The sequence below is a fragment of the Panthera uncia genome, chromosome F2, assembly GCF_023721935.1.
Source record: "Panthera uncia isolate 11264 chromosome F2, Puncia_PCG_1.0, whole genome shotgun sequence".
In the NCBI taxonomy this organism is placed as follows: domain Eukaryota; kingdom Metazoa; phylum Chordata; class Mammalia; order Carnivora; family Felidae; genus Panthera; species Panthera uncia.
Window position 1 is genome coordinate 12,096,687 of NC_064812.1, and position 16,138 is coordinate 12,112,824.

Sequence of the window (16,138 nt, forward strand, 5' to 3'; positions counted from 1 at the left end):
CAGCGGGTTTTCTTTGGATCTTACAGAGCTTCTCGGTTCTCCTTATGACTAATGAAATACGTTTGCGAGATGGTTGAAGAACATTAAGTTGAAGAACTAGTAAGTGGTTCATGAACCCATCATGTCTACCTCATTGACATTGGTAGCTACCTCAGCCAATGAGAGAACTGTGACCTGGGAATGACCCTCGAGGGGCTACCATGTTAGATTCCTGGCATCACGAACTCTGATCTTATTCAGGCAGAAATTCAACCGATGGTGTATGACTGGATGTTTGATATCTGGCTGGTTCTCCACCTGAAGATGTTCCCTCCATTCTTCCTGTCGATATTGAAGGAAATGGAATTTTTTTTTATTTCTTTGATTTTTGATTAAAGGAGATGGTGGATTTGGGGGTCTGGATTTTATTTTTGATTTAAGAAAAAAGCCAAGTTCCCTGCAATTTCCACAACTATGAAGTGAGGGCCCCGGGCTGGATTAATGGTTCTCAACCTGGTATTTGTTGACCTGGAGTGGGCTGTGTGGTTAATAAGGTGGAAGTTCCATGAGTCACACTTCAGTATTTCACAGGACGTCAAAAAAATAATGTGTTTGTTGTATATTGCTTTAAAAAATGTTGACATCATTGTGCCTGTTGTGAATAATGTAAAAGGCAAAGTAATGCATTAGTCTTTAATCAATGGAGGTTGGTCATGACAGTGTTTTGCTTTTATTTTTAAATAGGAGTATTGTGTGTCGTGAGGTAAGTAAAACTGTTCATTAGTCATAACTGATGGTGGAAACCATTGGGATCAGTTATTTTGCTGGTGTCTTCCAGTGGTAAGACTCAAATGTTTAATATTCAGAATATACTTTGTCTCTAGGGTTTCTATGTACCAAACATTTCTTGAAGATCTTCCTCTTCTCTAGAAGCCACCCGCCAATACACAGACGTGGTTCATCAAGTGGTGGTGCCTGATCTATGGGAATCTCCCCTCTCCTAGCCACAGCTGATTGGACCATGTAATTATAACCTGGCCCTAGCTACATAAATTAGATTTTCTCCTGTAAAGTCAAGCTGAGAGAAACAGGTTGAGTGTTTCTTAAACTAAGAGCTATTGGTGACAGTATTCAATGTGAATATTCTCAAACAACCACCATTGGAGTCCTTTGGAATTCTCCAAATTCTGCCTTATCCAAGAGCGTTTGTTTTCTAGTACTAGATAACAAATCACCACAAGCTTAATGAGTTAAAACCATGCAAATTCATTATCTCCAGTTTCTGTGAGTCAGGGTGCCTGGGTTCTCCGCTCAAGGTCTCACACAGCTAAAATTAATCACAGCATCAGCAGGAGATGAAATCTGAGGCTTAGGGTCTTCTTCCAAAACCCTGCAGGTTGCTGGCAGAATCAGCGCCTTGTGGTTGTAGACTGAAATCCTACTTTTCTTGCTGGTTGTTGGCTAGTGGTTACTCTCAGCTCCTAACAGCCTTGGTTGGGTGCTAGCTACGTGACCCTCTCCTAACGTGACAGCTCACTTCTTTGAAGCCAACAGAGAATTTTCTCCAACCTGCTTATACAATGGGTCTTATACAATGTAGTGTAATCATAGAGTGGCTATCTATCATATTTATAAGTCTGGCCCATGCTCAATGAGAGGAAATTATACAGAGCAATCATAATGGAGCAGGAATCTTGAGGGCCATCTTGGAATTCTGGCTTCCACAAGGAGATCTGGTCGTTCAAGTCCTAATTTCTGCAATAGCCTGTTTTTCCTTTAAAAGAAGTGTGTTTGTGTGTGTGTGTGTGTGTGTGTGTGTGTGTGTTTACCTAGCTCCAGTTTTTTTCTTTTGTTTGGTTGGGTTTTCCCAGTTACAATAAAAAGACCCTTAGTGAACACAGTATGTTATGTACCCCACAACATGTCAAAGACTCCCAGGGAATATCTGAAATAAAGGGCACATGTTTTCACTCTAGATTCATATAAATTAATTGTATCCAAAAACAAATCAATAATTTCTTTAATTGTTTCATAAAGATGGTACACCGGCTTTGTTCGTTATGCCATAAAATTCTTGACCTTGTAAATGTGTAATAGCTAATTTAATAAGGAGTGGTGTGCAGGATTGTTTCTAGCTGGCATTCCTCAGCCACACAACGTACTTTCCTGGTGCTCTTCCTGTGGAAAGCATAGGGTTTAGCTCTCCTAGAAGACATCAAAGTCAACTATATTAGAAAGTCTTTTATCCGACCTCCACACCACTGAGTTGGCAAATTAAGTGATGGTCTCCATTCTCTCTGTAAAATATGGGCTGATACCATTGACATCTCAACACTCATAGTAATAGGATGCTCTCTGTGGCACATTTGAACTTTTGCTCCCTGCTCCCAATGTCATATAGATATTTACTAAGAGTCAGTTGTGCCTGTTTCGAAACCTGTGTATGCCATTTTACTTGTTATTGTGATTATGTATTTCAATTAAATATTATATAAATGGATAAAATATGAATATGGAAAGAGAATTATTTATACTATGATACTAAGAAAATTAAGTGGAATGCTTTGGAAAGACTCAATAAGTTCCAACTGGTTTTGAAAAGCAACTGAATTAGGTAATTGAAATTACATGTGTGCCAAATGATTTTAAAAGATGAAAAATCCATGACAAAAGACCTAGAAAATGTCTGTATCCAATTTGTTTCAAGAGTCCTCAGGTTTGACCCTCACTTTAAATAAACCAAAAACTAGATGATACATAATATTTATATAAGGACAACATAACACTCCAATTTATAGATCCAATCTGAATGAGAAAGCTTAGGTCTAAATCGATTATTAACCAATAAATACATTTTAGTCAGCTTACATTTAAATAAAATATTTAAGATATCTGTGCACTATACTTTATGATTTCCTCATTTTTACTAACTTTTTTGACTATCCAGCCAACTATGATCCTAATAGCGTAGGACAAGAAGATTTCTACTGTAGAAGTTTTGTCCCTTTAGCCATAAGCCTTTCTGGATGCCTCTCTTTTCTTAAGGTACCAGGCAGATAGGTTGCTTCTAAGCTCCAGGTGATAGTTTTTTTTTTTTTTCCAAATAGTCCACAAATTTTATCCATTATTCTGTGTTACCTTTTTTATTTTCTTTTTATCAGCGTTTGTGTGTCACATAAGCTTAGCGTTTGGAAAGACTGCTAGCGATCTTTAGTGAACCAAAAATCGGAAACGGAGAGATATAAATGTTTCAGTGGACAACCATTGCAGACTCACACAGACAAAAAGCAGAGTGGTAAACACAGTGCTAGGAAGACAATGGACCTAGGTTGAAATATGAGTAATGCAAGCGATCAGCTTTGTGACCTTGGATGAGTCACTGAAATTCACGAGCCTCTGTTTCTTCCTTTATAAATGATCTTCGTCAGGCTGTGTAATAAACCTTCAAGAACCTTTCCAGAAAACAAACAAATGAACAAACCAGCCAGAAGAAGGAGGTTCTTCCACTATAAGTCACCATGATTTGTTCTGTAGTAAATAAGCGATTTGTTCTATGGGAACTGGAAAACCCTGGCCACCACAGCCTGGATTTGAGGATAGGGCTTGGGTCAAGCGCTGACTGGAAAATGCCCCACGTGGACAACTGGAAGGAAAATTCTGCCGAACAGGGATACTTTTGCTTGGTTGGTGACAAAGAGCCCAAGTAGATCCTCTTTCTTGGGAATGAGTGTAAGGCATGAGCAGAGATGAGAAGCAACTCTCATCTCTTGTGATGAGTCACAAGAAAAACAACAGACTTCAGAGTTGATTTGGGGCCACCAGATCAATGGTGATTAATAATTGACATTAATTAATATATCAAACTATTAATAGTACAAATATTTCATATTTATAAATTTTAAGTTTTTATCCATTTACATATTTAAATGTATAATATTATATTACTAATAATACAGTTAATTAATATTATTCTAATTCCCGCACGGGACCTGGTTCTTCAGTCATTAGGACAGTTTTGGTGCCTCCTCATGGATCTTCAAAATAAGTTCTCCTCACCTAGGGTAGTCCAAGGGTGCCTCTGTTCCTTGCTCTAAAATTGCTCTCCTCCAGGCACTGGCATGAGAATGAGATTATGTACATGGACCTCGAGGCAACATAGAAAGTTCTGGGAGAATTAAAGGTAATGTCCTCCAGGTATCGAGCACAAGTTAGGACAGTGGTGATCCATAAGTGTAGCTATTACTAATACAAGTCTTTTTTAAATATAATATTTATGACACCTGAGGGAAATTGGAAAGTGTTGGTGAGCTTCAGTTTCTTTGTGGGAGTGGCGGGAGGGGGAAAGCAGGTTTCAAATTGAACATAAAACACTTCTCTGTTGGAAGAAGGTTAAGTCATCTCCAGACATCTTCAGAAGCCTCTGCCAGAGGAGCCCTGCACCCACTGAGATTTTCCCACCCCATTCTGCCATCACCTCATCCACTACTAGTGTGGGCATAATCAGATTGCCCCGCTCCATGCTAGAAAGGGATGCTTCGAGTTTTCAGCGGAAGACATATCCTCAGTAAACCTGAAAATTAACCTGGAAGAGGAAAGGACTTCCCTGGGAGTCTCTGTGAGAACCAGTCGCCTTCTCCCCGGCCCCAGCAGAAAGAGAACGAGAAGGAAGCAGCCAGTAGGAGGAAGCCGAGCAGCTCAGTGGGTGGGCAGGATGGAAGCTGGGAGCTAAGAGCTCAGTCACTTTAGAAGAACATCTTTTGCTGAATTGAGAACAGCCTTTGTGGGTGCTGGTTCTGACTCCTTTGCTTGCTTGGCACAATTTGTCCCTGGTGATACGGATGCCAAACTTGAAGCTTGATGTTATTATAGGAAATTGAGGGTCGGCTTTATTGCGTTGCTAGTTTCCAAGAAATAAACCCTTTTTTGGCAACTAAAGAATAGCGCTTCAACCAGAGTCTGGCTTAGGAATACTTGGAAGGCACTCTGCCTTGTTGGTTTGTTACTCCTTGCATGTATTCTAACTTATTGTCTATTCCTTCCGTTCTGCATCATCTACTGCCCACTGCACAGACACACAGACCTAGTAGACACATCCAAGACAAATTCACAATCTCTCATTCTCTCTCTCTCTCTCTCTCTCTCTCTCTCTCCTCTCTCTTTCTCTCTCTCACACACACACACCCCTCAAAGATTATAGAAGTAAATTTCTGATCGATGCGTAGATATCCAGGGACAGATGTGCCAACTTTGACACATTTGCGAGTCCCAACAAGTATAACGGTTGTGATATGAGGCATGTTCCTTTCTCTCTGGAATCCAGAGGAGTTCTCCAACAGCCAAACAAAGTCGTCACCTCTTCAGCATGTTTCCCTAGGACGGAGTCCAGAATCTGAGAACTTGACTCACTCTTGGCTACAGGCCAACTCTCATCCAAATGCTGACTCATCAAAATGGAACCCGGGACAAAAATCACCCCATCAACTGGCCACTGACATCCTCCACCTCTTTGACTTTCCTTGGAGTCTGTATCTTCTTCAGGATGTGCAGACAGAAGAATCCCTTTGCTTCTGATTCAAATTGGGCATAACAGCAGAGCAGATGGTGGTGAGTTAAGTAACATCAGAACGCAGAGTACAACTTGTTTTCAAAAACAAATGGCTCTTCTCGGAAGGTACAATCTAATAGGACTGACAGAAATCAAAGTCAAATTCAGGGAAATTGTTTTTTTTTAGCAGTCAGCCAGCAAGCTATTTCCCCATAACCAGACTGCAAGGAATTTCGGGGCCCTATCCTCCTGTTTCTCTTGGTACTAAAGCTGAGATGCATCAGAAGAGGAAATAAATAGTAAATAACAATAATCGGTCCCAGCTTGTTGTTATCAGATGTCACTGTTTTCGTATTTCCCATGCCCGATCTCACAGAATCCTTTCCAACAAGCAGCAAAGAATCCATAGAATTTGTATTCATTTGTCTGTTGAGAATAGCAAGGTTCCAAGGTTTTCAGTGATTTGCCCAAGGTCAAAGAAATAGTAAGGACTATATACAAGACTCAGTCTTGTCGATTAGTCCGTTATGCATGCAAGTATGTATGTATGCTTCATTTATTACACTTTGTGCCAAGAACCTTAATAATGAATAAAACCGTCAGAATCCCTGCTTTCACTGGGCTCACAACTTAGCAAATAGAGAGGACAGGCGACTGAGCAGATAATGACACAAAGCACAAAAAAGGGAGGACAGATTATAGAGGTGAGATGAGAGCATTAGGATCCCAGAATCTAGTCTAGAGGTGGAGAAGGGGACGAATGGGGGAAAAATGGGTTGTCGCAGTGTCTGAGCTGAGATCTGAAGAATTAGAGGGAATTATTGTGGCAGAAATCAGAAGTTAAAGGGAAGAACAGAAAAGGTGGAAAAGTATTCCACGCAGAGGAGAGCAGGAAGTAAGTCAGATTATGACAGGTTGGAGGACCAGAAGGGAACTTGGGTTGAATTGGGGAACTGATTTAGTTACAGCTAAACAAAGAATGAAGCGAACAGTTGGAGATGTGGCACAGGAGGTAAACAGAGGCCAGAAAGTGCACACCTCATGGGTGCCTTCCCCAAATGACTTTGGATTCTGTCTTAAGAATAATGGAAGCCAACCGAATGTTTTCCTGGAGTGTAACAGGTTGGAGAATGGCTTCGAGAGGATGAAAATCAGAGGCTGTAAGTCCAGTTAGAACCTGCTGAACTAGTCCAAGATTTGGATTTAGGCAATGGGGATTTGAGAGGACTGAATGGATTCCTATGACTTCAAAAAATTAGATCCAACAGGATTTGTAGAGTGTTTGAATTTAGCGGATTGGAGTGAAAGAGATGGGCGTCAAAATGACTCGGGTATTTGTGGGACTGTGTGGATGATGAAGTGATCGCCTTACTATTTTCTTTACCCATTCAGCGTCTATGGGCCATCACAGCTTCTCTTTTTGATTAGTCGTGATCTCCACCCCAGGGGCGTGAAGGCCAGGGTCACCAGGACACGGTTCCCGTCAACTTGGAATTGTGTGGTGATTGGATTTAATAATGGAGTACACAGAAGAAATGTACTTCCCTCTGGAATAGGCTTTTGGTACACATGGAGGAGATTCTGATCTCTATGTAAAAGTATTAAGGTCCCTTTCCTTGTTGGTGCAAGAACACCACCAAATCCAGAGAATGGAGAGGCCATTCTGGATCCTTGACCTTGACTCAAAATAGATTTTTTAAAATGGCAGCACTAAGGAGGACTCCAAAACTCATGTGATCACATCCATTCATGCAAACAAAGAGACAGACCTACACAGGTGAGGCGGATTTCTCAGGGTCACACGGAAAGTCAATGAAATAATCGTCACTAAAGTGCAGTTTTTCAAATTCTAGTCTAGTGTTGTTCTTTAACTAACACCATAGAATATTCATTATGTCTACCATGTACTAAATATCATTATCAGTGTTTACCATATGCTCTGTCTAAAAGGTAAGGACTGTTTTGCCAATCATATTGCAAAAGAGAAAACTGAGGTTTGGAAATCTAAGAAATCTGACAGCACAACACTGTGCCCTCCTCCACTGGAACTCATAACTCTAAATTCCCTGTTCATGCCACCAGATCATGCTGTCCCTCCCAGGCTTCATACTTAAGGAAAGGTCTCTAATGAAAAGCATGGCAGATTAGAGCCCTGCTCAAGGTACAAGGTTCCTATGATGCCAAGGAGATACATTTAACCCTTTGCTCCCAACCCTCCGACCTGGACACCTGACCACCCCTCAAATGTTGCTGGTGACCTGGGTAGCTCTGACGAACGTAAGATTCCAAACATTTCCACTGAGAGCCTCTTATCCTTCCTAAGCTCTGGAGAGTCGAGTGAAGACACAGCATGAGTCTACATTGCCTGGTATTATTATTATTATTATTATTAATTATTATTATTATGAGAACCAGTTGTAATTTATTTTAATCTTTGCAGTTTATAACCTTGCCTTTTGGGCCTTTATTGGAGACAGTCTTTTTCTTTAGAGGAAAGGTTATTGAAGCAGGGGTTTCTCTGTTCTTGTCCATACAGTCCTGCCTGAGCGCAGTTTCCAGTTGGAGGGTGGATTGGCTCCACCTCTGATCATTTGAGCGACTCTCTGTGGCAGGCCAGCCACATGAGGCCCTGATGGGGTTACAGCCATTTTTGGCACCGCTTAGTCCTGTGATGTATCAGGGCTTCCTCTCAGTGGCCATTACATTAGGAAAAAATTTGCAGCTCATGATCAACAGCTGTTCCTCTAAATAAAACAATGTCATTTATTCTTTTCCTTTTAGCACGCCAGAGTCCCATGCTGTGTGAGACCAAGACTTGCACTTGGCATTCTATGGAAACCACTTAATCCTTGAAAACACATGGGCAATTCGGTTACTGTTCACTTGTTCGTTTATGTGTTTGTTCATCTGTTCCCCCTCCCACTCACGCTTGCGCTCGCTCGCTCGCTCACTCAGTTGCTTGTTCTTTGCTTATTCTTTTTAAAAATTGGGGTGAAAATAACTTTCGTGTAGCGGAAATTGGCCATTTTAACATTTTCCAGTGTATTGTTCGGTGGCATTAATTTCTTTCACACCGGTGTGTGACCATCAACAGGATCTCTTTCTAAAGTGTTTTCGTCGCCCCGAATGGAAACTCTGTGACCATTATCTTGTCTTATTCTTTATGATTTTAGTCAACAAATATGTATTAGGGACCTAATTTGGCCACAGTTCTATTCGAGGTGATGTGGGAGGATATAAACCTTAAGTTTTATAAAGATTTGATGTGAAGGCATTAAGACTCTGATGAGGACATACGTGCCCTCCCCGGAGCCCATAGACTTCACCACCTTCAGACCCGCTGTCCTGCTGACCTGGGCTTTGGGTAACATCCCAGAGCAGCCAGGACAAAGTACAAACCCACAGATCTGGTTGGGTCTTTCAATTTGGTCTTCAGTGTCTCCCTATCCTGAGCTCCCAGCACTGTTTATCACTTCGTAGTTTGGTCGAATAGAGAAAGGGGCAAATTATCAATAACTCATTGATAACCAGCGTGTTACCATCATCAGCAATAACAAAAAGCAACAGTGAAACCACCAGGGCCCCCAGGTTCCGACGCTTACAGAACCCCAGCACCTGGGCTACTTTTAACACCCCCGGTTCTTAGGAAAACATCTTTGTAATCACCTTCGCGAATGAAGGTTTGTAAACTTCGTAAGCTGAAAACCTGACTCAGAAGCTTGGCTACCAAATACCCCTTTGTAGGTCTCCAACAGAATCATGGCAAAAAGATGAGGAGGAAAAAGGGCTACCAGAGAGTGGCTTTATGAAGGATGTAGTCATTCTAAGGGAAGTATAGGAAATTCTTCTGGAGTCACAGGGAAGTCATCACTCAAGACAAAGGGAAAACAGTATCTTCAAAGGTTACGATACTGGTTTTAGAAGCAAACAAATGACCGATTCACATCCTAGCTCTGCTACTAACCACATTCCTAGATGTGGCGAATCACATGGCCTCTCTGAGCTTCCATTTCCCCGTCCGTAAAAGTCAGAGTGGTGGCCATGGATGGTCTGTTGTCAATGGCTATGATAGAGAATGGAGAGCACAATAATCCTGACTCATATTTGAATGCTTTTCACGTGCCAGGCATCATTCCAAGCGCTTCCCCTGTGTTGATTGATTTATCACAGCGACACCAGGAGGTGGGTGTCAACAGCATCCCTGCTTTTCAGATGAGGAAAAGTGCTACAGAGAGTTGTAATAATTGCCAAAGACCACTCGGCTAATCACTGACAAAGATGAATTCCGACTCCAGAGTCTTAGTTTTAGTCACAGACGTTACTACATCCCGAGATTTAGCAAATACCAAAGGGGTTAATGATATTCAAATAGGAAGCTAAAGTTCATTAAATGATCATGATCCTTAGATTTCTTGCTGCTTTCACTCCTGTAACCTCGCTGTGATCTTACCTTGTTTCTTCTTCAGGTTCCTGCAAAGCTGTCTGTTTCTCCTCCCTGGTTCCCAATCTATCCTCCCCAACGTGAACTTTAGGAAGGACAGAGGCAATCAGGGTACTCCACTTTTCAGATTTCTTCAGTGGTTCCTCCTCATAACGGCCAGGCACCTGACTATGCCACTCAAGGCTTTTAAGATCCGGTGCTAACGATTCCTTCGACCTCTGCTTCAAAGCCAGTTCACCATCTGGCCATACTGAAGTGCTTCTGGCCCTTTCCCATCTCCAGGCATGCCCACCCTTCTATCTGAAACAACCTCTCCCCTCTTACCTGAATCAACAACCCACTCATTCTTCAAAAGACAGATGGGGCATCTTTGCTCCTTGGTCATCGTCTGTGACCCTCCCTAAGTCACACATATACAAGCGCCCCTCAGTTTACTGGGCTTCACTTTATTGTGCCACACGGGTACTGAGTTGTTGTTGTTGCTGCTGTTGTTGTTTTAACAAATTGAAGATTTGTGAACACCCTCCATCAAGCAAGTCTTTCAGCACCATTTTTTTTTTTCCAACAGCATTTGCTCCCTTCGTGTCTCAGTGTCATATATTGGTAATTCTCACAATAGTTCACACTTTTCCATTTCTATTTGTTATGGTGACCTGTGATCAGTGATAACAAATCTCCGAAAGCTCGGATGATGGTTAGCCTTTTCTTAGCAATAAAATATTTTTAAATTACAGGTATGTACATTGTTTAGACATAGTGCTATTGCACACTTAATATACTACAGGATATTTTTACTACATAACTTTTATATGTAGTGAGTGACCAAAAGTTCACTTGACTTGCTTTATTGGGATACCTGCTTCATTGAGGTGTTTTGGAAGAAACCCCCAGTGTCTCTGAGGTTTGCCTACATGTGTGTCTTGCCTTCCAAAAATGTATTCTGTACATTTTTCTAACAGGATACTTACCATATTCATAGGCAATTATCTGTTTGTAAATCTGATTTCCCTTCTAACCTACACGTCCTTTACAACAAGGCTTCTTTGTATCTTTTTGGTTGTCAACAATTACAAAGTGACTCAAGTTGCCTTAAAAAAACCCAAAATATGTATTTCACTGAAAAGTCCAGACAGACAAATGGCTTCAGGTATAGCTGGTTATAAATTTCCTTACAGTATAACCAAAATTAGTTTCCTAATTTTTTCTCTCCAGTTCCCACCTCCACTTACCCTCTTTCATATACATTTTTCAGATGGCTCTTTCCTCATACATATAAAATAAATTCCAATAACTTCTAGGCTCAGATCCAGGACTCTCAGGAAAAAATATCACTTCTTATCATCAATTTTAATTGGGTTGTGCTTTCAATCTATGAGGCCAGAAGAAAGAAGTATATACTAATTGGCCTAAACTTAAGTTACATGGTCCAATTTTCAGCAAAATGTGGATTCCCTCCAGAATCATTGAGATAGGAGAGGGATTGCAGTGATTCCCCAGAATAAAATTATAATATGGTTACAGGAAGGGTAAATTTGTATCGAGCAGCATGTACACGCACACGTGCGCACACACACACACACACACACACACACAATGTTATTTTCTTAACTCTGCTGTCAGTCATGATCAATAAATGACAATGAATAAAGGAATGTGTGTGTGTGTGTGTGTGTGTGTATCTGTCTGTCTGTCTGTCTACCTGTGTGTATGTTTATGTGCAGAGAATGGAAAGCAAAGTAGAGAGCAATATGCTATTTTTTCCCTAGTGAAAAGATACAATATCAGTCAGATTATGCTGTTATCCTTTTTTATTCATGGTTGGGCACTAAATGAATAGTTCTAGATATGCTAATTAAATATACCCTTTTTCTTCATGCCGAAGAATACTTGAAGACTGCTTTCTTTTTTTCAAATGCAATTTATTATACTATATGATTCTTCCCATGAGTCATTGGAACTTGAGGTTATTATAATTTCATAAAAAATGAATAATTCAATGTTAAATTTTGGGGAAGGATTTTATCCTTGGTTTCCATTTCTTTCCATCACCCCATCTCACATTTACTGCATGTCATATTTCAAAACTTCTTTCTTAACTAATATCTATTATATGCCTTTACTAGCAGACTAGACATACATCATCAACTCTTGTCTAATCGTCCCAATTCTTTGAAACAGACAATCCAATTCATTCCCTCATTCAACCTCCACATGTTTTTACAGTAATATACACTGCCAGTCACCAGAGGATATATTTCTTTGCCTTCAAGAAACTTACAACCTAATGAGTGAGATAAGCAAGAAAACAGGTAATGTCACTTCACTGGCATATGCAGAGTTGGCTTCTATTACTATGAGACCACATAAGACAGCCAAGGATTCCAGTGTAAGGGGGTCATAGAAGACTTGCAGAAAAAATAAAGCCCCATTTGATACTTTTCCTTATTCTATAAATTAGGACGGCGTAATTTCAAGAGGGTACATGGCACATTTAAGGTTACACAGCTACGCAGTGATAGAGCCAAGAGACAAACTAATTTCGCAACATCCCAGCTATCCCTCGTACGTGAAATATTAACCTTTGAATCACAAGTTATTGTCTAAATAAAAATTATGTGAGAAAAAAGTAACAGTGAGCAAGGGTGTAAATACCATACACAACTTAACACAGATGACCCACCCGCCCCTGCACAGGCACTCCTTTAAGGATGAGTGGGATTTCACATGGCGAAGTAGGCAGAGAATGTCACGAACAAAGGCAAAAGTCTGGCAGGATAGGATATGTTCAGGGAGCTCTGAACTAATCTTACCCTTAAGGAGTTTAGTAAATATGAGGGTGGAAAATTGGTCTATGTTCAAAAGGCCAGACTACGAAAGACCTTGAAGACCGTGCTAAGATATTCGCGTGGAGCTCTACAGATTCTGAGGCATCATGATGGTTTTTCAGGAGGTGGGTGGCACAATCTACTTTGTATTCTAAGAAAATAGCAAGAGGCAAAGGACACAATGGACTAAGATGTGGATTGGTAGGGAGAGAGCTGATGGATGTTAGATAGGTAGATTATATACCTATATAAATATATGCGGGTTCTCATCTTTTCTTCTACACTACTAAAAGCGGTAATAACAAACTGATTAATATAAAGAAATGTTAAAATCTTAGAAGGTTTTAAGTAATCATCACTAATGATCATCTAGGTGTAGATTTTTGATCCTGAAGTGGCTCTTAGCTGTTTTATCTATTCATCTATATCCAAAAATGTGATCATGTAAATGTCTAGTAATAAGCAATGTGATTTTTAGTAATCACATATACACATTCCAATTTAATGATTGTGGATACAGTATATCTTAACATCTAATAGAAAACTATGACTGAAGCGTCTACCAGTGATTACACAGATATTAGCTTCAGAAGGCAGGCTAGCTAATGCCATGATGATCAGGCTCATAGAGACTGCAGAATTGGGGCCTGAGTGACATATGAACTTGGCAAAATTATAAATAAGAGGCCTAACCAACTAATCTTTGGCAAAGCAGGAAAGAATATCCAATGGAAAAAAGACAGTCTCTTTAGCAAATGGTGCTGGGAGAACTGGACAGCAACATGCAGAAGAATGAAACTAGACCACTTTCTTACACCATTCACAAAAATAAACTCAAAATGGATAAAGGACCTGGATGTGAGACAGGAAACCATCAAAACCCTAGACGAGAAAGCAGGGAGAAACCTCTCTGACCTCAGCCGCAGCAATTTCTTACTGGACACATGTCCAAAGGCAAGGGAATTAAAAGGAAAAATGAACTATTGGGACCTCATGAAGATAAAAATCTTCTGCACTGCGAAGGAAACAATCAATAAAACTAAAAGGCAACTGACGGAATGGGAAAAGATATTTGCAAATAACATATTGGACAAAGGGCTAGTATCCAAAATCTATAAAGAACTCACCAAACTCCATACCCAAAAAACAAATAATCCAGTGAAGAAATAGGCAGAAGACATGAATAGACACTTTTCTAAAGAAGACATCCAGATGGCCAACAGGCACGTGAAAAGATGCTCAACGTCGCTCCTCATCAGGGAAATACAAATCAAAAGCACACTCAGATACCACCTCACGCCAGTCAGAGTGGCTAAAATGAACAAATCAGGAGACTATAGATGCTAGCGAGGTTGTGGAGAAACGGGAACCCTCTTGCACTGTTTGTGGGAATGCAAACTGGTGCAGCCACTCTGGAAAACAGTGTGGAGGTTCCTCCCAAAATTAAAAACAGGTCTACCCTATGACCCAGCAATAGCACTACTAGGAATTTACCCAAGGGACACAGGGGTGCTGATGCATAGGGGCACTTGTACCCCAATGTTTATAGCAACACTCTCAACAATAGCCAAACTATGGAAAGAGCCTAAATGTCCATCAACTGACAGATGGATAAAGAAGATGTGGTTTATATATACAACGGAATACTACTTGGCAGTGAAAAAGAACGAAATCATGCCAGTTGTAGCAATGTGGATGGAACTGGAGAGTATTATGCTAAGTGAAATAAGTCCTACAGAGAAAGACAGATACCATATGTTTTCACTTATATGTGGATCCTGAGAAAGTTCACAGAAGACCATGGGGGAAGGAAAGGGGGGGAAAAGTTACAGAGATGGAAGGAGGCAAACCATAAGAGACCCTTAAATACTAAGAATAAACTGAGGGTTGATGGGGGGTGGGGAGGAGGGGAAAGTGGGTATTTTTATGTATTCTATGGCTTGGGATAGGCTTTGAACCCATGTGCATTCAAGCTATGTCCATTGGTTTGAATGAATGGGTATTCATTCTTCATTTATTCAACAAATATTTATTCAGTTCCTGTTATATGCTATGTGTAGTCTAGCCTGTCTCTAGTTCATCAGCAATTTTGAATCAATGCAGTTCACATAAGTGAGATCCCATAGTGAAAAGATACATACTGAGGGCTAGAAAAATTTACTAATTCCACGGGTAGAATAATAAATATCAAAATGTGAATAAGATGGGAGTGTCTTATTTTGGTTTTTTTCCCCTTAAGGATTACACAATAAGCACCTATTACTTTTATAATGAGGAAAAGCAGGTTTCATTGAAAATAAATTTTCTGGTTTAATTTAGAACAGTTTGGCATTCATTTTACAAATTGAACATCCTTCTCCTTCCCCCTTCCCCTGAAAACCGTCCTCTTGGCAAAAAGACCTCAAGGTCATGGACACAATTTTGTCCTTTTTATTTTTGCTTCTCACTTAATTCCAAGACTGGAAAAAATTCATTTTTTTAAAAGAGCATTTCATTCCTAAATTTAAGAGCATACTGCCATAGAAGGAGCCATTAGTCAGAAAGACCAGAGTTCAAAGTCATCTCTACCTTCACAAGTAATAACCTGGAGAAGTTACTGAGTCCATTCCAGTCTGAGTTCCTTCTGGGTGTATATGGGGTCAATAATTCTTTCATGGTGGCTTGCAGAGGAGATTAAATTAGATAAAGTACGATCCAATGCCTGCCACATAATAGGAGTACTCCAGAAACTAGTTTCCTTCCGCTCTATTTCCACCTTGGTATCGGAAGCCAAGGCCCAGATAAGATAAGATGCTTTGTTAAGGTCAGTGGTTGAGTCAGGCTGGAGCTTGTGCCTTCTGTTCCCAGTTTTTCCCTCTGTCATCTACGTCACACAGATTACCTAATGCAAGTCAGATATTAGAAGCATCACAAATGGCATTTCCACTTACTCTGTGACTCATGGCTCATGTTTGTAGGCAGTTTAAATAGCATCAAAGTGCTTATTCCTTAACATTCATTTCTTCACCAAATAATTAATGATCCCTAATTATGTAATATGCACTTATCGTGGAGAGGCGTATTTAACTGATAAATCTAACACCCTCCTACTGAGGAACGGATGGGATTTCCTAGCTCATGTTGTAGATGATGGATTGATTCTCTGCCCAAGACTGAGAAAAAGAGCATTTTCAGTCCTGTTAAACAATGATGTAAAATGTCTCTGGCTCTGTCTACAAGAGGGTTCGTAAGTATTTCCAGGAAGTTGGTCATAGCACTTGATTACGGGTAAGCGCATCTCAAAAAGATGAGTACTTCCATCTTGGAATTTCATGTTTACATCAACATTCTGGAATCTGTCCAAGGAAG